The sequence below is a fragment of the Staurois parvus genome, unplaced genomic scaffold (genome assembly GCF_062004578.1).
Source record: "Staurois parvus isolate SC_StPar_1 unplaced genomic scaffold, SC_StPar_1.0 ptg000402l, whole genome shotgun sequence".
Classification (NCBI taxonomy): domain Eukaryota; kingdom Metazoa; phylum Chordata; class Amphibia; order Anura; family Ranidae; genus Staurois; species Staurois parvus.
In genome coordinates this window covers 6,052,727-6,076,415 of record NW_028318198.1, presented here as the reverse complement: position 1 = coordinate 6,076,415, position 23,689 = coordinate 6,052,727, and positions in this window count along the sequence as shown.

Here is a 23,689-nt window from a genome sequence, read left to right as displayed (position 1 = left end):
AACAATGAATTTCTCAGGGTAGGCACAATTAAGTATAACTAAAGGCAACATTTTAGACTAGAATGAGAAGGGATTAGAGTGCTATTTGTGTCCTCGTTTGGGAGATTTATCATCGATAGTTGTCCCAATAACTGTTTTCACTGTAAGTTAAAGTGAAAGAAAATCCCACATTTTGTGTTGTCACCAGAAAAGGAATAGAGGGAAAATCTCCTAATGGGGACAATAGATATGGTAACCTTGGTTATAGGATTTCCTTGCTTTGGAGGGATTTCCTTTCACTTCCTGTTTTGGCTCTGGGTCAAGAAGTGAAAGGAAAACTCTCAATCAGAACATAGATGGCACAAAAAAATTACTAGGTTATAACCCTAGCTTACGCTATCCGAAATAAAAAAAAAAGTTTTGCCTTTAGTTCTACTTTAACATTTCTACATTTTCCTTATAACATGGCAAATAACCATTTTTTGAGTCAATTTCCATTTTAAGCAATAAGGTTGTTGACTTCAACAAGTGCTTATCAGTGAAAAATATAATACTTTAGTTCTGTGTGCATTTCCACTGTTTCATTTTTGCCTTCTGGAATGTTTCTAAATTGTCTTAACATCGTGTCACACTAGCAGCTTTGTAGTGTAATGAATACAAATCTCTCTGCTTGTTTTCTTTGGTGATTTGTATCAAGCTAAAGAGTTGATGCTCTAGATGAGTATAATGCTTATCTATTGTATACAGCATCCCTTCTCAACCAGGGAGCACAGGCAACCTAGGGTGCCTTGAGGTTTCATCAGGGATGCCTTGGCAAAACATCTAAAAATTGCCCCAAACTTGTACACAAGGCAGCGGGTGGCACAATCCTGTCTTTTCATTACACAAAGTCATAGGTTTTCATTGTACACCATTGCGACCTTCTAGCTGTCGGCGTCCTTACAACCAATGATATCATCCGTTGATAAGGAGGATGTCAGCTGCCTGCACACCATCCTGGTTTGATCCTCCCTCGGCCCTCTCCATTAGTGCTGGGGTCACAATAGCTCAGTGATGGAGGAAAACTGAAGAAGAGAAACACTGGATTACTCCTCAGTACCAGTGTGCAAAAGTGTATTTGCTTTGGAAGAATAAATCACCTCTAATGTTGGGTGTCCTACATGTGTACCCAAACGAAATTTACGTCTTTTTTTTCACACAAATAGAGCTTTCTTTCGGTGTAATTTGATCATCTGTGCGCTTTTTATTTTTCACGGTATAAACAAAAAAAGACCACAAATTTTGAAGAAAAACAATATTTTTTACTTTTCAGCTATAAAAAATATATAGTAAATTCAAAGTTGGTTATAAATTTAGGCCAAAATGTATTCTGCTCCATGTTTTTGGTAAAAAAAATCCCAATAAGTGTATATTGATTGCTTTGTGTGGAAGTTATAGCGTCTACAAACTATGGTATAAATACTGCAATTTACGCCATTTTTCTGCTATACAGCGCTGCGCTAGTTTAACGGAAAATTGCGTGGTCATAAATGAAATTTACATCCTTTTTTTCCCCACAAATTGAGCTTTCTTTCGGTGGTATTTGATCGCCTGTGCGTTTTTTATTTTTTGCGCTATAAAAAAAAAGGCTGACAATTTTGAGAAAAAAAAACAATATTTTGGACTTTTTGCTATAAAACGTGTCCAGTAAAAAAAAATGCAAAAATCAAATTTAGTCATAAATTTCTGCCAAAATGCATTCTGCGACATGTCTTTGCTAAAAAAAAACCCCAATACGTGTAAATTAATTGGTTTACGTGAAAGTTATAGCGTTTACAAATGGCGGGAAAGATACTGGGATTTTTAATTTTTTTTATACTAATAATGGTGGCGATCAGCGACTTATGGTGGCAATCAGCGACATATGACGGCGACCAGCGACTTATGGCGGGACTGCGGGACTGTAGCGGGGGAACTGACTTGGGGTCACTGACATCCCCAGTGACACCAATACAGTGATCAGTGAAAAAAACCCCACTGATACTGTACTAATGTCAGTGGGGAGGAAGGGGTTAACATATTTAGAGTTTACTGTGTAAGGGGAGTGTTTTACTAAGGGGCGGGGGTGTGTACTGGACGGGGGAGGGAGGGGGGAGCTGATCGAGGGAGAGAAATTCTTCTCTCCCTCTTCAGCTTGTCGGGGAATTGTCACAGAGCAGGGCTGTGTGTAAACAATGCAGCTCTGCTCTTTGTCAGTGATAACAGCTCATTGTGGGAAAACGGCCGGTAAAAACCGGCCATGACCCGGCGGCTGACACCCGCTGCGGACACCCGCGGGACAGGCAGGGCGGAGGTCCATTTTAAAACGTGGTTTTGCCTACGAGTGCCGCCCTGCCACCGTTTATAGGCGGTGGCTGGGCGGCAAGTGGTTAAAGGATGTCTCGGGATTGTCTATAATTTTAAAGGGCGCTTCGGGACTGTCCATAATTTTAAAGGGTGCCTTGACTGAAAAAAGGTTGAGAAAAACTGGTACACAGCTACAAATCACTTGTGTTCATCATGGTCATCAGAAACTGTACTGGATAACATCCATAGCTACTAAATCTGGTGATTATGTCCAAATGCTACAAAATGTCAACTGCTCTTTATAACAGACGACTGGAAATTTCAATAATACATGCCTTTAATTAACTGTCATTAATTTTTTTCTAGCAACAGAAAACAAGTGCTAAGGAGGGCAATTCTGTAGCTGCTACTACACCCTGTTCCAAATTATTATGCAAATTCTATTTAAGTGTCACAAAGATTAAATATTTTGTTTTTCAGTTTAACTCATGGATGGCATTGTGTCTCAGAGCTCTTTTGATCACTGAAAACAATCTTGGACACCTGTGATAATTAGATTGGCTGGTGAGCCCAATTTAAGGAAAAACTACTAAAGGAGGGTGTTCCACATTATTAAGCAGAGCACCATTTTCAAGCAATATGGGGAAGAAAAAGGATCTCTGCTGCCGAAAAGAGTAAAATAGTTCAATGCCTTGGACGAGATATGAAAACATTCGATATTTCATGAAAACTTAAGCATGATCATCGCACTATTAAGAGATTTGTGGCTGATTCAGAGCACAGACGGGTTCGTGCAGATAAAGGCACATTGAGGAAGATTTTTGCCAGATCCATGCATCGGATCAAGAGAGCAGCTGATAAAATACCATTACATAGCAGCAAACAGATATTTGAAGCTGCTGGTGCCTCTGGAATCCCACGGACATCAAGGTGTAGAGTCCTCCAGAGTCCTGCAACTGTGCATAAACCTTCTATTCGGCCACCACTAACCAATGCTCACAAGCAGAAACGGCTGCATTGGGCAGAAAAATACATGAAGACTAATTTTCAAACAGTCCTGTTCACTGATGAGTGCCGTGCATCCCTGGATGGTCCAGAGGGATGGAGTAGTGGATGGTAGGTGGACGGCCACCCTGTTCCAACAAGGCTGGGACGCCAGCAAGGCGGTGGTGGAGTCATGTTTTGGGCCGGAATCATGGGAACAGACCTGGTCGGTCCCTTTAGGGTCCCTGAAGGTGTAAAGATGACCTCTGCAAAGTATGTGGAGTTTATGACTGACCACTTTCTTGCCTGGTACAGAAGGAAGAACTATGCTTTCCGTAATAAAATCATCTTCATGCATGACAATGCGCCATCTCATGCTGCAAAGAATACCTCTGCATCAATGGCTGCTATGGGGATAAAAGGAGAGAAAGTCATGGTGTGGCCTCCATCCTCCCCTGGCCTCAATCCTATTGAGAACCTTTGGAGCATCCTCAAGCAAAAGATCTATGAGGGTGGGAGGCAGTTTACATCCAAACAGCAGCTCTGGGAGGCTATTCTGACATCTTGCAAACAAATTCAAGCAGAATCTGTTCAAAAACTCACAACTTGTGAAGCTGCTGTCAAATAAGGGGTCCTATGTTAAAATGTAATGTGACCTGTTAAAATGTTTAAAAAGTTAAAATGTTGTTAAAAGTTTGATTGAAATAGCTTTTGATTTCAGTAAATATGCTGCAAACACAACAAATTATTATACAGTATTTATAAAGCGCCGATAGTTCGCTCAGCGCTGTACATTACAAAGGGGGGCAGAACATGTGACAGAACAATAACAATACAATGCAAAACATGAGGGGATTGAGGGCCCTGCTCTTTCGAGCTTACAAATGACAATTTTCAGTTCTTTACAACCTATAAAGTGTTTTGAAACTTACTGTGCGTAATAATTTGGAACAGTGCATTGTAAGTTTTTTATGTTTAAAAAAAATACTGTTATCAGGAGGTTTGTTCAATAAAATTATAAAAATAAAAAATAAAATAAGATTATGGTACAAAACCAAATCCCCCCGAGCATTCTCCCTCTACAAATCTGCCTTCCTCACTGTCACCTCCTCCCTCCACGCCGCCACACAAGCCTACTTTGTAACCCTAATCAACACCCTCTCCTCCTGTCCTCGCCGGCTCTTCTCCACCTTCAACTCCCTACTTTCTCTCCCCCACCCAGTACCTCACTCACCGCCCACGAGATTGCCATTCACTTCCAAAATAAGATCGACGCAATCTGTAAGAACATTGCCAATGCTTCACCTACCTCCCCACCTAGCCTCCCTCCCACCATAACCCCTCGAACTCTCCCCTCCTCTGACCTCGCAACTGCCCTGCCCCCCACCACACTTAACATCCTGCACACTATAACCTCCCCAACACTCCGCTCCTTCAGCCTTACCACCACTGAGGAGGTCACCAAGGTCTTCTCAGAAGCTCGCCTCACCACTTGCCCCCTTGACCCTGTCCCCACACAACTCCTCCGGGCACGCTCCATCCTACGCTCCTTCACCCACATCTTCAATCTCTCCCTCTCAACTGGCGCATTCCCCTCCCCCCTAAAGCACGCACACATCACCCCCATACTCAAAAAACCCTCCCTGGACCCCACTGACCTGAACAACTTTAGACCCATATCCCTGCTGCCATTCACTTCCAAGCTCCTTGAGCGCTTAGTGTACAATTGCCTAAGCACCCACCTCACTGACAACAACCTCCTCGATCCACTACAGTCTGGCTTCTGTCCCCTACACTCCACCGAAACCGCCCTACTCAAAATCACCAATGACCTGCTAACCACCAAAGCTAATGGCCACTACTCAGTCCTCTTACTCCTTGACCTCTCCGCGGCCTTTGACACAGTTGACTACCTCCTCCTCCTTGATAAACTACACTTCCTCGGCATCAGAGACTCCGCTCTCTCCTCCTATCTCTCCCAACGCTCCTTCAGCATTACCTATAATGCTACCACCTCCCCCTCTCTCCCCCTCTCTGTTGAGGTCCCCCAAGGCTCTGTCCTTGGGCCCCTTCTCTTCTCCATCTACACCTCCTCCCTCGGCAAATTGATACACTCCCACAACTTCAACTATCACCTCTACGCCAATGACACACAAATTTACCTCTCCACCCCTCAACTCACCCCTTCAGTCTCCACCCATATCACCCACCTGCTGAACGACATATCAGACTGGATGTCGCACCACTTCCTCAAACTGAACCTTTCCAAAACCGAGCTCCTAATTTTCCCCCCAGCCCATGCCCCCCCCCACCCTCTCCATCACGACCAACAACACCACCATCAGTCTCACCCACAAGCCAAAGTCCTAGGTGTCACTCTAGATTCAAACCCGTCCTTCCAACCCCATGTCCAATCGTTAGCAAGCTCATGCAGGCTCCACCTCCGCAACCTCCATCTCTAAAATACGTACGTTCCTAACCCCAGACACTACTAAACAACTCGTTCACTCTCTTATTATCTCATTTCTGGACTACTGCAACTCCCTCCTCACTGACCTACCTCATCACAGACTATCCCCGCTTCAGTCTATCCTGAACTCAGCGGCAAGACTCATCCACCTTGCCAACCGCTCCTCTTCTGCCACCCCCCTCTGTCATTCCCTCCATTGGCTCCCAATTGCCCAACGCATCAAATTCAAACTACTAACACTGACATACAAAGCCATTCATAACGCTGCCCCAAACTACCTCACCGACCTGATACCCAAATACCACAAAACCTGTAATCTTCGCAATCCTCACAAGACCTCCTACTTTCTAGCTCCCTGGTCTCCACCTCCCACGCCCGACTGCAGGACTTCTCCAGGACCTCCCCCATCCTCTGGAACTCACTACCCCAATCCATCAGACTGTCACCTTCCCTCCTCACCTTTAGGCGCACCCTGAAAACCCATCTCTTCAGGGAAGCCTACCTCACCCTCACCTAACTGCCGATCTCCTCCACTCCTCCTACCACTTCATCCCCCACAGCCACTTCCTCCTGTGCCACTATCCCCTCCCTCCTAGATTGTAAGCTCGAAATAGCAGGGCCCTTGAATCCCTTGTGTATTGTTTGTTGCTGTATTGTCTCATGTTCTGTCCCCCACTATAATGTACAGCGCTGAGCAAACCTTTTTGGCGCTATATAAATGCTGTATAATAATATTAATAATAATAATAATAAAGTTTGAATTGTACTCTTAATAGTTGATAACATGAGAATTATGCTGACTGTTATTTACATCAATTATTTAGGTAAATGAGAAAAATATAATTTGCATAATAATTTAGAACAGGGTGTAGTTACTACTTATAAAATCACTCGTGTGAAACAGATACTGAATCATGTTGCATTCAAACCATTTTATTGGGTTTAGATACTCATTAAAGATTCCTCTATCTTTGTAAGATGAACAGAATCACCATAAAGATGACACTGAAGTTAACAGGTACTGTCTCGTCCTGTTTCATCCTACATATTTAGTCAATTTACTACTTGACAAGCTTCCATCACTAGATGACTTTTAAAGATAGCTCTGTGTATATTTTGTTCCAGTTAATGAACTTACTAAAAGCACTTTATGTATATGTTAAAGTGAGGTGAAAATCTACCTTTGGATCCCTTTCCACATGATGGTTTCATGTGCACAAGCTGAGCATGGCTAAGGCTGCACATGTGCTGTTGAGGAAGACCCCTTTGACTCTAGAATGATATGTCCACTATATCACTTCTTTTTACAGAAAAATGTATAGGGGTACAGCTATTAAAATTCATATCCTAGATAAGTTGATATTCTCCTCCAATGTATATCCAGCATCACTAATTTTTTCCAGTATCATAGATCCTTTGTTAATCATGGTGATAACCCAAGGACAGGATAACCTGTACCATGACAATCTTCTCCAGTCACACTCCTGTCCCAAAACACAGTTTTCCAGCCATCTTCTGAAAGGGTATGTGGGGTGACGTCATTGACAATAACTGGTCAAAACCATATTTGATCAATAGTACTAGAATATCCTCCTGCGCTTATATGGGTAATCCCTAACTCTAAGCTGCTGGCACTTAAATACCTCACCCCAACGTGTACTATGATGCAAAATGAAATATAAAGTAGTGCAGCGCTATACATACATTCCCTCACACAGTGAAAAACAATGTAAACATGCTACAGTGATGAACACGTGTATTACATTAGCCCAGGCATAAATGCCAAACAATATTTATAATATATTAAGATCCCCCTCTATTCCTCATCTGAGGGATCATTCTACAAAAAGTGCAAATGTGTGCATCCCTACTCAGGGATGAAATGACTAGAAATATGAACTGTGAACCACACTTAAATATCGACAATAGCCCCAAATACACATCAAAATCTCCCACATATGAATACTATGATAAATAAAGTCCACAAACAAATCAAATCGTGCTCCACATGGTCGCCAAACACATGCAGGTGATACTTGTGTGATCGTGGTCATAACTGCAAAATCCTGAGATGGCCAAAATGCCCCATCACCTTCTTATAAAGACCCCACAGGGCCAACTCGCTTTTTGGATCACCCCACGATCCTCACAGATAGTACTCTTCGTGGGTCAATACCCCACTTGTGGTCATCAATGGTGGCACTCACTACTCTCCTTAAAACTCTCCTCCAGCCTCTGATTTCAGCAACACTTAGTATCCTCCAAGCATCCTCCCAGTGATGAAACAAAAACATCCTCCATAGTATAATACCGCTTTTAATGAAGCCAAACACACAGAAGTAAAAATTGCCCACTCACATTTAGGTAGATCAATATTCGCCTTTACACCACACTATGGGTGTACTGCATGGGTATAGGGTGCACCAAGATGGTGCCCGCGCAGGAAGTGATGTCACCGCGTACCGGAAGTTCCTCCACGCGTACCTGTGCGTTACGTTGCGCTAAATCACGTGACTTCTTCAGGATATATCCTGAAGAAGTCACGTGATTTAGCGTGACGTAACTGTGTGAGGGAATGTACTACCTTATATTTCATTTTGCATCATATTTGATCGATGTTGTCATCAGGGATACCCACCAGTTTCTTTATAATGTAAAGCTGCTATTAAATTCAGGAGCTCCTTGTGAATCAGCTGAAGGTTTAGGCAGGGGAACTGGACATATCTGACCATTTAGCTTGCCTGTTCAGCAAGCCTCAAACAGCTACAGACTGGGTTGAACTTATCATCAACCCAAGCTTTAAACTGGCTAAAACTCCCAGAAATGCAGGAGTTTACTGTGCTGGCCTCTCTCTTAGTATAGAGCAACTAGTCTTGTGCTGGCCATTGAAGCTTTCTGCAGGCAGCCTGTACTATACAAACATGCTGGGTCATTCCCACAGCTCTGATTTTTGCACAATCCATATGCAGTTCATTGATTTTGTTATTTCTATTTTTACAAGGTAATATCTGGTTTCAGAAAGGCATTTGGTGCACATAAAATTGATTTATATAATTTGTGGGTATTGAGAATTATAGTTAAATTAAAGTTTTTGAGCCTGGACAAGGTGAGATAGCCTGCTAAAAAATATGATATCAGTGTTTTTGCTGTAATTTGTGAGAATTAATTCCTCCACATTGCCTGCAGCTACATAAGTCAGTGTGGGCTCATTTTAAAGTTCTTATGCTGCTTGTTAAGAGTATGTAAATACTGAAATGTCCAAAGCATATAAATGTCCAAAGCCTGGGTATAGAATGTAAACATGTAGAAATGATGTGTTGTTTCTTCTGGATATTTATTTATTACAGATACATATATAGCACTGTCCATTTTCATGCAGCACTTTACATATACAGGTGAAACTCGAAAAATTTGAATATCGTGCAAAAGTTCATTTATTTCAGTAATGCAACCTAAAAGGTGAAACTAATATATGAGATAGACTCATTACATGCAAAGCAAGATAGTTCAAGCCGTGATTTGTCATAATTGTGATGATTATGGCTTACAGCTCATGAAAACCCCAAATCCACAATCTCAGAAAATTAGAATATTACATGCAATCAATAAACAAGGATTGTACATAGAACAATATCGGACCTCTGAAAAGTATAAGCCTGCAGATGTACTCAGTACTTGGTTTGGGCCCTTTTTGCAGCACTTACTGCCTCAATGCGGCATGGCATGGAAGCTATCAGCCTGTGGCACTGCTGAGGTGTTATGGAAGACCAGGATGCTTCAATAGCGGCCTTCAGCTCTTCTGCATTGTTTGGTCTCATGTCTCTCATCTTTCTCTTGGCAATGCCCCATGTCTCTATGGGGTTCAGGTCAGCCGAGTTTGCTGGCCAATCAAGCACAGTAATCTCATGGTCATTGAACCAGGTTTTGGTGCTTTTGGCAGTGTGGGCAGCTGCCAAGTCCTGCTGGAAAATGAAGTCAGCATCCCCATAAAGCTCGTCTGCGGAAGGAAGCATGAAGTGCTCCAAAATTTCCTGGTAGACGGCTGCGTTGACCCTGGACTTAATGAAGCACAGTGGACCAACACCAGCAGATGACATGGCTCCCCAAATCAACACAGACTGTGGAAACTTCACACTGGACTTCAAGCATCTTGCAGTGTGTGCCTCTCCATTTTTCCTCCATACCCTGGGTCCTTGGTTTCCAAATGAGATGCAAAGGTTGCTCTCATCAGAAAAGAGGGCTTTGGACCACTGAGCAACAGATCAGGTCTGTTTTTGTTTAGCCCAGGTAAGATGCTTCTGACGTTGTTTGTTGTTCGGAAGCGGCTTGACAAGAGGAATACGACATTTGAAGCCCATGTCCAGGGTCCGTCTGTGTGTGGTGGCTCCCTGATGCGCTGACTCCAGCCTCAGCTATTATACTGTATACTCTTCTATTTTTGTATTCAAGTGAATTCTAAATATAACCTATATAACAAGTAAACACATTGTGTTTATTTGTTATCGAGATGAACAAACTTTCCCTTTGCTAAGTTGCTCCATTTGTAAATCAACCCCATGTGTGGTAGACTGTGTGGAACATGCTTGTGCTATAGTAATTGAAAACTATCAATTTTGTGTTTATTAATTACCAAGACATTATATGCTACATCTGCTTAGTTTTTATTTATAAACAGATACTAAGAAGCTTTTGAATTATTTATGCTGGGAATATTTGTCACTGTGAATAATGACCTAATATATGTTTAAATATGTTATAAAAATACTTATTTAGTTCCTATTATATATGGTGTTTTTTTTAAGTTAACATTGTATTAAAAATACAAAAAGTATTTGGTATTCCACTTTAGTAAATATGGTGATGGTAGAGAGGGTTATCCTGTCCCTAAAAACAGTACTATGAGTAAGTAGATGAGGGACATTGCTCCAGCATCAACATGTCCCTGAAAATTACTTTAAAATGTTGACAAGTATGTGCATGAATAAATTATTAATACTTAGAAGTCTGAGCAACCCCAAACATATGAAAGAAGCATTTTTGTGCTTCTTAAATGAATCATATGCTGAAATCATTAAGAAATAATCTTTGTGATATGCAGATTTGTAGTACAAATTTTAATGAAATTCTGCACTAGCCTTATTAAAAATCAAAGCCTAAACCACAGAGTCATTTTGGAAGGTGCCAAAATAGCTAAGAACAAAGAAAAGGACAAAAATCTCATTACTGTATGTGTATTTACCCGCAAAAGAACAAATGTACAAAGCCATAAATATCTTCTTTGCAAGTTTCTTGATAAACAGAAGAAAACTATTTTGCCCCTTTCCCACAATAATTATTCAACATTTAAACGTTTTTCTCCCAGTGCATTATAAATTATTTCAATTGCTTCTGAATCTTTTTAAAATAAATTTGCACTTCTGACAAATCTCTTCTAGCTTAGGGCTTTTTTAATTTCTCGCTGTTCTTTTTGTATGTTACACTTGTGATGGGTATTAAGAACTGCTCAGTACGTTCTTGCCACTAAGTTTAAAATTCAGCTTAGAAGAGTGGTTAATATACAGCCACACCTCAATAATATTAATGACACTAAAAATGGAAGTAAATAAGTTGTATTAACTGTTAAAATAAACGTGATGCTTCTTTATACATGGTTTCATGTGCAAAAGCAGGCTAGATCACTATTACCCAGCAACACAAAGGAGAAGATGTTCAAATACAGTAAAAGTAGTGAGTATGTTCTCCTTAGCTTGGCAAATTAAAGTTGTCTACTTATTACATACTGCCCACCATCTACACTCGCTGTATTATACCTGTAAAAAAACTGTTGAAAAAAAGTGAGATTTTGTGGAGTACCTTTTCATGAGATTTGGGATGCTCAGTGTTCCCAGGATCTCACCAGAAGGACTGTGATGTCACCTTCTTCAATGCAAAAAAAATGCCAAAATGTCTCTGTGTATAAAAATGTAACTGGGAATCAAAAATCCAAAGTAAGCAGGCATGCACACATCTTTGCTGAGCATCTTGAAAGTTCAACTTTCAAGACTTTGGAAAAAAAAAGTCTAGGGCTGCCACACCCTACCCTGCTACCAAAAACTCCCAATTGGTCACTAAGGCTGTCTGTCACATTAATGAAGCTTCAATAAGTGGGGTAGCTACAAGGGGTAAGTCAGCTTACATGACAAAATCAATATCTGCATATTAGATCAGACTGGACTTTGGAGCTCCTAGGGCAATCATGCCACTATAAACAGACATGTGGAGGCTCTCAATTGCATCTGTCTTGATTTCTGAGGTTATTTAAGATACTTATATTATTAGCCTCTACATACCTGTTCGTAGTGGCATGATTGCCCTAGGAGCTCCAATGCCCAGTCTTATCTAATATGCAGGTATTGATTCGTCAAAAACACGTTTCACTGTTTATAAGTATCTTAACCCTCCATCCATTCCCACCACCAATTAATAAATTAAAAAAAATAATAATTTGATGCTTTGACTGGTGGCAAGATTTTGTTGCAAATAACAAAGACCATGAAATCTAATATCAGCACAGCTAAGATGTGTAGTATGGCTATAGAATATTGTATTTTAGTAATTATCAGAATCAGTCACAGGTGTCACTGATGGGGCTGCTTATAGTGAAGAGGTGGGTATGTTTGTCAAGTCATATGATTTTAGCACAGACTCTTAGCATTAGACTGCATGTGCTTCCTCAGGTAAACATGATCTGATTCTAGGGGAGCATATTTTGTTATTTTGTGCATGTTTTGAAAATATATTTTATATATTCAGATTCTGATAACATTTGTTGACCAGTGGTAAGTTTGTTTTATAGTGCACAGCCTAATTTAATGCACCTCTCACGCTTTCGCTGCCAGGCCCTGCACTCCACTTTTAAACTCAGATGGCCGGACCATTTTTTGCAATTTTTCAATTTTTTTCAATTTTTCCCTTATAGCTTTCAGAGTTTGTGGATGCAAACACAACAAAACTTACAAAATTCCTACTAAGTATAACGCTAAAATTGCATTGAGTTAACAAATAACAAATATTTGTATATTTTAAATTGTGCCTTTTTATGAAATAGTGAAAACTGAACGTGCGCAAAACTGTAAATAAACACAATTTACTCTAAAAATCTGAGGTTATAATTTTTCCCTTTCAGCTTTCAGAGTTTGTGAAAGACTCCTTAAACCATACATTTTCTGAAAGCACATGACCTGTAGAATGAAAAAAAAAGGTGCTACTATTTTTTTTAGGCCTCTTGATATTTGCACAAATGTTTGTCAAACAATATTTTCACTAAAACTACACATACATTTCTTATCCACAGATGCAAACAAAGCAAAACGTACAAAATTCCTAAAATAAAAGCTAAAACTGTATTAAAATAATACATAACATATATTTGTAAATTTTAAACTGCGCCTTTTTGTGAAATGGTGAAAACTGAAGGTGCACAAAATTGTAAATAAACACAATTTATTCTAAAAATCTGAAGTTATCATTTTTCCCTTACAGCTTTCAGCGTTTATAAAAGACTTCCCAAACCATACATTTTCTGAAAGCACATGACCTGTAGAATAAAAAAATGTGCTATTAATTTTTTAGGCCCCGCAATAGTTGTGCAAATGTTTATCCAATCGCTATTTTTACTAAAATACACAAAAATCATTTTAAGCGGACACAAACACAAAATAACTTACAAAATTACTGCTAAATTCCTACTAAGGCCTCATTCACATGGAGCACACTAAAATATATGCCTGTGGAGGGTCGTGTATACCTGCATGGGGACGCCCAAGTGTTCCGTGTGTCCCTGTGCAGGCAGTCCCATTTATGTCAATTGAGATCCAGTGGCTGCATGGGCACAGCTGCTACTCAAAATCTGAAATCCATGTGGGTGCACAGCCCCAAACACAGAAAGTTTGAGCTCAGGGACATGCACCCGGATGTCAAATTGGGAGCAGCAGCTGTTCCTGTGCAGTTCCTTCACCCCAATTGACATGGGTGCCAGGAGATGGGTGAGGATGGGGGCACTACATGGAGGGTCAGAACTGTGGCAAGGGATGTATTGATATGTTTTTTTTCTTTTGTGGCTTCCCTGCAACACCTAAATCCAGCAGGAGGGAAGAGCATGGAACGTGGAGGCTGCAGAGGAGCCATAGTGGGTCAGTGTTGTCGGCGGGGCAGGATCAGTGTGGTGGTGTGTGGGGGGACTGCAGAGAGGCAGAGAGAAGTGCTGCAGGTATTAGTGAAGTGAGAAAGGAAAATAAGAGTGGTGGTAGGGGGGTATTTTAAGTGACAGTGGGGAGAAATCTCACTTTAAAAAGAACAAACAGGAGGGCACAATCACCTCTTTGTTCTTTTTGTAGTTGCTACCGGATCCCCCTGAGGAAGACTGCATCGGCTATGCATTCCTGGTGGAATTTGTTTGTTGTCATCCTTGGCCCCATTTGACTGTGATGGATCTCTGAGGGTGTGTGTGTTTTTTTCTTTTTTTAATAAATATGTTTATTGCCATATTTAAAATTTTAAATCAGTTACAACCAACACAAAGAGCTCCCAATACACATTGTGTGGCCCAAGCAGGGGTACCAGTGTATTTCCTTATAAAGTACACAGAAGAGAAACATGCAGTGGGACACCCAAAAGAATAACAATGTGGTTAACATTAACATTCATGCACAGGTAAACAGTTAAAAGTAATGCTCAGACAGGGGCACCTAATATCGGGGATGTCTGGGGTCAAATAGGAAATATACGGTAAGGTATGAGTAGGGGTAAGTACATTATATGGTCAACTCCATGGCAATGGAAGGGTTAGCTAAGCATTTGGAGCACACCCTGCTATACTTTTTAGGGCAGCCTCTGTGTGTTTAAGTGTCTTTATATAAAGGTAATCTCTTATTTACCAATTGTTTCCAAAAGAGAAGCAATGGAGGGGAGGATTGTTTCTGCTTTAGCATAAAAGAGGAGCAAGCTGACAAGTGTACGCTCAGCCACCGTAGGGATTATGTCATGCGCTGCCTGGAGGCATCTCTAGCAGCCCACGGCACGGGGTTCCACAGGGCGCGGGGTCTAAGTCCCAATCTGCTTGTTCACCAGGGCCCCTGATGGTGGGGATGGACTTGGAGCAGACTGAGACCAGGTCGTGACCCCTGAGTACGTCCGGCAATGGTAGAGAGCGCCGCCAGAGGTGTGCGGGTAATGGAGCCTGACGTGAAGAGGTTGGCAGGCCTGGTAACAGGCGGGATGGATGGATGGATCGTCAGGGTAGCGTGAGGCATAGTCAGGAAGGCCAGGTCAGCAACGTGTGGGCAGCGAGGTAACGGAGGAGTAGGCAGAGAATGGTCAGGGTCACAAGCCGGGTCCAGTAACCAGCGTGCAGCATGGTACAGAGGATCAGACAGAAGGATGGTCAGGTAAGCCAGGGGTCAGACAGGAGACAATCAGCAGGGTCAGGAACAATGCAGAGGTCAGCAACAGAAGCTTCACAGGATCAGATAACAGGAACAGGCAATAAAGACCAAACAGCAATTTGACATACCTCCTGTCCTGTTTAAATAGCATGCCCTGCGCTGTTATCAGTGCCAGGCACGTGTCCGCGATCGCCAGTGCCCATGCGTGTCCGTCGCGATCGCCCAGGTCCCGCTGCTCACTGGCTAGAATGTATTGGTGCTTTGCACATGCGCCGCCCGGCGTATCGCGGCAGAGTCACCGATCCCTGACAGATTATGTCCTCTACTAGGCCTAATAAACAAATTCCCATAGTGGGTTGTAGTGTTGATGTCACACCATTGATCAGACTGAGCACCTCAGCCTAGTCTAAAAGATGTGCAAAAAATCTCCAAATGGAGTAGTCACATCAAAGGCCTTTTTGATGAGGAGTGAGGCCACCATTTAACACATTTAAGTGTTGAGCATGAATATTAGTGTATAATCTATGTAAGATTTACATAAGTGGCCCTTTGAGAAATGACGCCCGTTTGGTCAGAGTCAAAGACAGATATACTGTATTTTATAGTCATAAAGTAAAATGTTTTGTTAAAATTTTAATATCATTATTAAGTAGGGCTATTGGCCTGTAGGAAGCTCAGGAGGTAGGATCTTTGGGAGGTTTATATATCAGCATCACATGGCACATCACGTGACTCATAGAAATGGATAGAGCACCGTCTTTTAGGTGTTGTATATACAGAGCAGCCAATATAGAGCTAAGTAGTTCACCGTGGACCTTGTCAAATTCAATAAGAAGGCCATATGGGTCCAGGGCCTTATTAGGAGGGAAGGACTGGGTGGCATTGAGAATTTATTTGGTGGTAATGGGGTGTACCAGAGGCTCACGTTCTGAGTTTGATAGCCAGCCAAGGTAATAAGGCAGAAAGATGGTGGGAAGCAAAATCAGGGAGTAAAGTGGAGGTATATAAAGTGCAATAAAATTGATAGAAGCCTGCTAGGATCTCTGCTGGAGTAAACAAATCTCCTGTAGCTCTACCTATCTCAGAGATTAGTGTAAGGGGTTGCTCATATTGGGCCATCATCACCATTAGGTGCCCGTTTTTGACTCCTTGCTCAAAGAATCTTTGTTTGTTTTGGAAACGTTCTAGTCTGATAATTTCAGTTAAGTTGAGAATCAGCACATGTTGAGTGCTCTGCAGTAGGTCAGAATTGCTCTCAGTAGGAGTATAATTATACTGTATACAGCAGTTTGGGAGCAGACCAGTTCCTGAAGAGTCTGGGTAGTAGCTGCTTGTTCTTTGCGCACTGCTGCAATCTCAGATATACTGTCCCCAAGTATACACTTTAAAAGCACCCTATGTAATTCCAGGAGAGGAAGACTCCATATTGTTTTCCCTGTACTCTGTGAGGAGAGGTCTTTTCAGCTAGAGCTGATTGACCAACCCAGTGAGGTCCAAGGTGCCCCAGGGTTGCATTTCAAAAGGAAGGTAGACAGAGGGTTAAGGCCAAGGGACAGTGATCAGGTCTGCTAGATAAATATGAGGCATTTTTGACATTAGTTACCAAGGAGAGGTTAGCATAGGCAAGATCAATGTGGGAGGAGGTCTTATAGGAGGTAGAGAAGCAGGATTAGGTAGGACTAATAAATCAGTAGTACTATGTTTTGGTGGCATGGGTAGGTCTAAATCAGAAGACAAAATAACACTGAAATCTCGCATGATAAGCAATTTTTCAGGACAATATGGAACGATTCTCTCCAAAATGGTATACAGCAAAGTTGGAGAAAATGGTGGGGGAACATAAACAGCAGAGATATCACAGCGTTAGTTACATACAGTACAGTAAATGCCACTATCACATATTTGCCTTGGGGGTCTGTGTGGATCACGTCCACTGTACAAGGAAGTGACTTGTGAGTTAAAATGGACACCCCACTTCCAAAAGTAGAATAGGTCACATGATAGGCCATTTGTAAACAAGGTCTTTTTAAGGTTATGATTTTGCTACCATGAGGTGTGTAATAGACTTGCAAAACCTTTTTTTGTGCCAGTCAATAAATGAAATGGAAAAATAACAAATAAAAATAAAATCCACAAAAATAAAGTCCAAAAAAATTAATTACAGAAACGTTCTCTTCCGTGTCCAAATTGTACCTCCACAAACATCCAATGTGTACCTCAAAAAATATAAAATACTATATAGTGCGTTACCTTAAATGACAACAGGTATATACTTTAAACAAACAATAAGTATATACTTAACACAAATACGTGCACAAAAACGTGCAAAAATACGTGCAAAAATTAAACAGGATTCAAATCGTGAGCAACATGTGAATCGTGAAATCACTCTGTGTACACCTTAGAAAAATACATAAACGTTAGCAATCAGTGTACACAAAAAAAAAAATATATATATATATATATATATATATATATACTGTATATATATATATATATATATATATATATATATATAAATACATCAAAATAAATTAAATAAAATGCATACAAAAAATGCACTCCCCCTGAACACTTCTAAAGCTGAAATGCATACAATTAACCTCTCAAAGTGATAACAAGCCTTGTAGGGTACACCCTGGACTCTCACTCCAGTGTAGTAATCATTCCCTGGACTCTCACTCCAGTATACACAGGTGGCAAGTATCTAATGTCTCTTCATCCTCATAAAACAGAAAGGAAGCTCATGTAGAGTAATATCAGAAAGCATGAACATTTATTATAAATATCTTACATTGGAATCTCGAACTGTTAGCTGCAAAACAACGCCTGGGCAGCTTCCTGGAATGTAATATCAGTTTTCCAGTAGTAAAAATGGCCGCTCGCCACTTCCGGTTTTCACCATTATGTCAGACGTCACGTTTCCCTGACGCGTTTCGTCACTTCCGGACTTTTTCTGAAGGGAACGTGTGTAATGTAAGTTGTGTAATAGAATCATGTAAGGAGATTGTAATTTTAGGTACTGAAAAAGAATGGCCCACTTAAATTTGAAATTCAATCCATGGACATTCCACGAGAGGACCGTGAAAGAGTTGTTATGTATTGCCAAACTATAGATACAAAAGTAAAGACAGAATGAGGTAGACAGATGACTACCAGGTGCATCCCAAAGATTTCATGAACCTACACCATGATGTGTAGCAAGTGAGCAAAAACATGTACACAAACAAAATATAGCACACACATAAAATCTCCTGTAATGACACCAAAGAGCTTACCCTCTCCATGTCTAAATTCATCTGTTAAAATGGGGGAGGGAGCAGACAGCGCCAATACCCAAAACAACAGCAGCACAGGTGACACTAACAGTACTGTATCTAGTAGGTCACCAGGTGATATCCACAACCAGCAACATGTGTCCAAAAGTGGTGAAGGTGGCATACAGGGGAGGAGGCAACAAGGAACACCAATAAGTAGTGTGACCGAACGCTTGTTCAAGTGCAATGTTCTCAAAACAGTAAATGACAGTAAAAGAACTCTAGGCAACTCGTGGAGGCTTGTATAGGAGCCCTGGAAGAGAAGGAGATTAGCTTCAATACAGATTGTGGGGGGGGGGGGGAGTCAGAGGCAACAAACTGAAAAAAAAAAGAAAAGGAGATAACTCCCCCATTCACCCCCATAAGGCAGCAACTGGTGAAAAACAAAAGCACTTAGCTGGTAGTTAGTAATCTGGAATCAGCAAGAAGGTCAGTGCAGTGCAGACTAAGGTTTAACGGGTGTCCAACCATTCTTTGGTAGCCTTAGGAATGTCAAAGAAAGGGGCACAGTCTCCATCAATAATGCAAAGCCTTTAGGGATAGAGGAGGCTGAAAGGAATGCTTTTGGCATGGAGTCATTTTAGGATCTCTGTGAAAGATCTGTAGTGTTGTTGAATCTCCTGGGAGTAGTCTGGAAAGAAAAAAAATTTAGTATCCTCTAAGCGCAGATACACTTTAAGATGGGCAGCAGCCAGTATGCGGTTGCAGTCTTGGTTATTTATTAAGCATAGAAGGAACAGGCCTGGAGGAGCCCCAAACTTTGGAGGTGTTGTTGGGACCCTATAGGCCCGTTCGACCACAAGCTGTTCAGCAATCTTAACCAGCTTGGTGCCCTCTGCATGTTCTGGGAGGCAGAGGAGGCTGATGGAGTCAGTGCTGGATGGAGATTCCACTGTGAAGGCATTGGAGAGAGTCGGTGTGCTGACTGACATGGTTGCAGGTGGAGACCGCGTGGTTAAGATTGCTGCCAAGGAAAGAGGGTGGGGAGTACTGACCAGGGTATGGGTCATGAGCAGCTTGCCCAGAGCAATAGGTGGTATGCCGGGTAGTGTGGGGAAGTGCAGAGGAGCTAAGGTATCAGTTTGTGATGCAAAAGGTGAGGGGAGAGCTCTGTAAGAAGCGGCTGATTAAACTTAGGATTGGAGCTCCTGCGCCACATGTCCTGTCCGGTTCACATCTCACGTATGCATCTTTGGAGAGGTTGTGTGTTTCATGAGAAATATCACTTTACTAGCAGCGGTGAGGATTCATCTTTTTGAGGGAAGATCTCTGATTAGTGGTTTTCCAACTGCTGATTAGAGAAATTGTTTTGTTCAGCAGAGTCTGATGAACAGTTCTGCTATAGGTTCATGGTCATTGAGGTGACCATGAGCCTATAACAGAAAGAGGAATGCAGGTCCATATGGCATATGGACCTGGCCAGCTGGAAGCAGTGCTGTAGGTCCATATGCTATATGGACATGGCAGTGAAAGGGTTAAACACTGCAATTAAAGCTGTAGTAGTTTTTGGGGGAAAAAAATGGTCCCCCAGCAGGGTAAAGTCATAATGTGCTAGTATGCACCAGCTGCTTCACATGTAAATATCTGTTAAACGGTGCAGGCTTAGGTGATGTACCCGGTACCTATAGGTATGCATTATTTTAGGCTTACCTGTAGGTAGAAAGAAAAAAAGGGGTTTACTCCCACTTAAACTAACTTCTCACGTGCAAGTGCATTTTAAAAAACTGATTGTGACATTACAAAACAGCATATAGTTTCACAATTACCTTAAATAGCGTGTACTAATGCATGACCTGTTTATTGATGCATTGCACAATTTCTAGTTACCTTACATCAGACAACAGTATTTTGTCATCTGGCAGTCGTGGGGTTACAGCCTGACATTTCATGCAGGCAGGATGCATAAAGCCCACGCTCAGTATTTACAATATCGCAGTGGTAGAGTTTTGCTGCCACACTCGCCGCATTAAATCTACATTATGAAGCCCAGTGTGGATTTGCCTGGTGATGGACTGTGCAGAACACAGCTCAGCAGAGAGCTCTCGGTGCCTCCATAATAAAAGGCTGATGAATATTTGACCTTCCTTTCAGACTGGGCCCAATAGCAAATATCTCAGCTCTCCCCAGAGACATGTGTTCATTTAAATGCGTCCTGCAGGTTTTTCCTAGGATGAAAATGTTCAGGTTATGAATTACCTATTTCCCAATACAGTTAACTTCCAGAGATGGATATGCTAATGTAAACATATTCCTAGATCCTTTAACACCTCTGTTACAGAGGAGAAAAAGCAGAGTATTATCTCAGCGGCACATGCATACTACTACATTTGTTACTAACATATATTTGCATGTGGCACAGCAAATTTGCACATCCCTAATTTATACAACTTCAATCTAAAAAATCCAGCATAAAGGACTTCAACAGACCACTCTTCAAAAGTAATCATATTCAAAAGAAAACTCACACTCCAACTCACACTTCAAAAAATAATCAAAAGTAAAAGTAGAACTGTGTCCTCTAAAAAGATTGTTTATTTTAAAATATACAAATAAAAATACCATGGTAAATACATAATAAAAAGGACCACTGTATATAACATGTACATTGCTCAAAAAAGTAAAGGAACACTTTGAAAACACATCAAATCTAAATGAGGAACAATATCATGCTGGATAGCTATACTGATATGGACTGGGTAATGTGTTAGGAACATAAGGATGAACCAATCGTTTGATAAAAATGAAAATTATCAACATACAGAGGACTGAATTCAAAGACACCGTGAAAATCAAAGTGAAAAAATTATGCAGCAGGCTAGTCCATTTTGCTGAAATTTAATTGCAGCAACTCAAAATGGTACTCAATAGTTTGTATGGCATCTACGTGCTTGTATTCATACCTGACAACATCAGGGTATGCTCCTAATGAGATGAAGGAAGGTGTTTTGGGGTATATCCTCCCAGATCTGGACCAGGGCGTCACTGAGCTCCTGGACAGTATGAGGTGCAACCTGGTGGCATTGGATGGACCGAAACATGATATCCCAGTGGTGTTCTATTGGATTTATGTCAGGCTAGTGTGGGGACCATTCAATGGTATCAATTCCTTCATTCTCCAGAAACTGCCTGCATACTCTCGTCACATGAGGCCGGGCATTGTCATGCACCTGGTGGAACCCAGGACCCACTGCAACAGCGTAGGGTCTGACAATGGATCCAAGGATTTCATTCCAATACCTAATGGAAGTCAGGGTGCCATTGTCTATCCTGTAGAGATCTGTGTGTCCCTCCATGGATATGCCTTCCCAGACCATCACTGACCCACCACAAAAACGGTCATGTTGAATTATGTTACAGGCAGCAAAATGTTCTCCACAGCTCCTCCAGACCCTTTTATGTCTGTCACATGTGCTCAGGGTAAACCTGCTCTCACCTGTGAACAGCCAAGGGCACCAGTGGTGGACCTGCTAATTCTGGTGTTCAATGGCAAATGCCAATTGAGCTCTATGGTGCCTGGCAGTGAGCACAGGGCCCACTAAAGGATGTCAGGCCCTCAGGCCACCATCATGAAGTTTCTTTCTGATTTTTTGGTCAGAGACATTCACATCAGTGGCCTGCTGGAGATAATTTTGTAGGGCTCTGGCAGTGCTCATTCTGTTCCTCCTTGCACAAAGGAGCAGATACCGGTCCTGCTGATTGGTTAAGGACCTTCTACGGTCCTGTCCAGCTCTCCTAGATTAAATGCATGTCTCCTGGAATCTCTTCCATGCTCTTGAGACTGTGCCGGGGGACACAGCAAACCTTCTGGCAATGGTATGTATTGATGTGCTATCCTGGAGGAGCTGGATTGTCTGTGCAACTTCTGTAGGGTCCAGGCATTGTCTTATGCTACCAGTAGTGACACTGACCCTAGCCAAATGCAAAACTAGTGAAAAACAGTCAGAAAATATGAGTAGGGAAAAAAATTTAATTGGCCTCCACCTGTGCAACCATTCCTGTTTTGGGTCCGTGTCATTGTTGCCCATCTCGTGCACTGGTTGTTAATTTCATTAACACCAAAGCAACTGAAACTGATTAACAACCCCCTCTGCTACTTAACTGACCAGATCAATATCCCAGGAGTTGATGCTATACTCTGATTAAAAAGTGTGCCTTTAATTTTCTTGAGCAGTGTATATTGAGACTTGCTGTAATGCATTGCTCAGCAGGTATTCAGGCATTGTTAAATGCTTTCCACAGACAGCTAAACTACTGAAAAAAAATCTTATTTCGAGCAATTGCAATATTAGTAATGTGAAATCTATCAGTTCAAAATGGACTGAGACCTATTCAGTAAAAAATATCTCTAGAATTGAATTATCTAAATGTTTCTAGAATGTAATTCCTAAAATGATTTTATATATTGTATATTTACAGATGTGGTGGTAAATATTTACTTATGTGCTGCTAACACTGAGGGAGGAGTGCTCCTACTGGACACTTCTTCCTCAGTGAGCTCTCCCACTGACAGGCACTGACAGGCACCTGGCTGATGAGCCTTAAACTAGAGGTGGGAACAGTGAGATAACTTCCCCATTGGGTTCACTTTACTTTTGATTTAAAGTAGATGGCAGTGGGTGAATCCATAGTTGCTATTCAGTGCAATAGTAGCTTTAGAATTCTCTCACTGCAATGAGTTATCAATCACAGTCAAGGTGGACCTTATGGGAAACTAACCTCAGAGTTCTCTATCAGGTTTCACCCACCCAACATGTGCAGTAGCTATGAATTTCAGTTGTTGGGTAGTTAGAGCCTGATGGGGAACTCTAAGACTAGTTTCTTTTCGGTTCTACATTGCCTGTGATTGACTGCTGGTGGCAGTGATCAGATTCCAAAACCACTATTGGACTAAGTAGCAGCTATAGATCCACCCACAGGTCTCTCAGAGTTTCCCATATGGCTCTGCCCCCTGTCAGTTCTGTGTGACTTACTTTATTGTTTGTTAGGATAGGGGTGGTCTTCATCCTAACAACCAATATTATAAATGCAAAACACAAACTTAAAAAAAATAAATGAACACACTACACCACCCTCAGACTGTATGCCAGCTGTAAGTTGGTCTTAATTACTACCAGGTTGCTAATCGGCAAACTGTAATTCTTTAGGAATCTATTGCAGCCCTAGTGACAGATTCTAAAGCCAGCTATAAATGA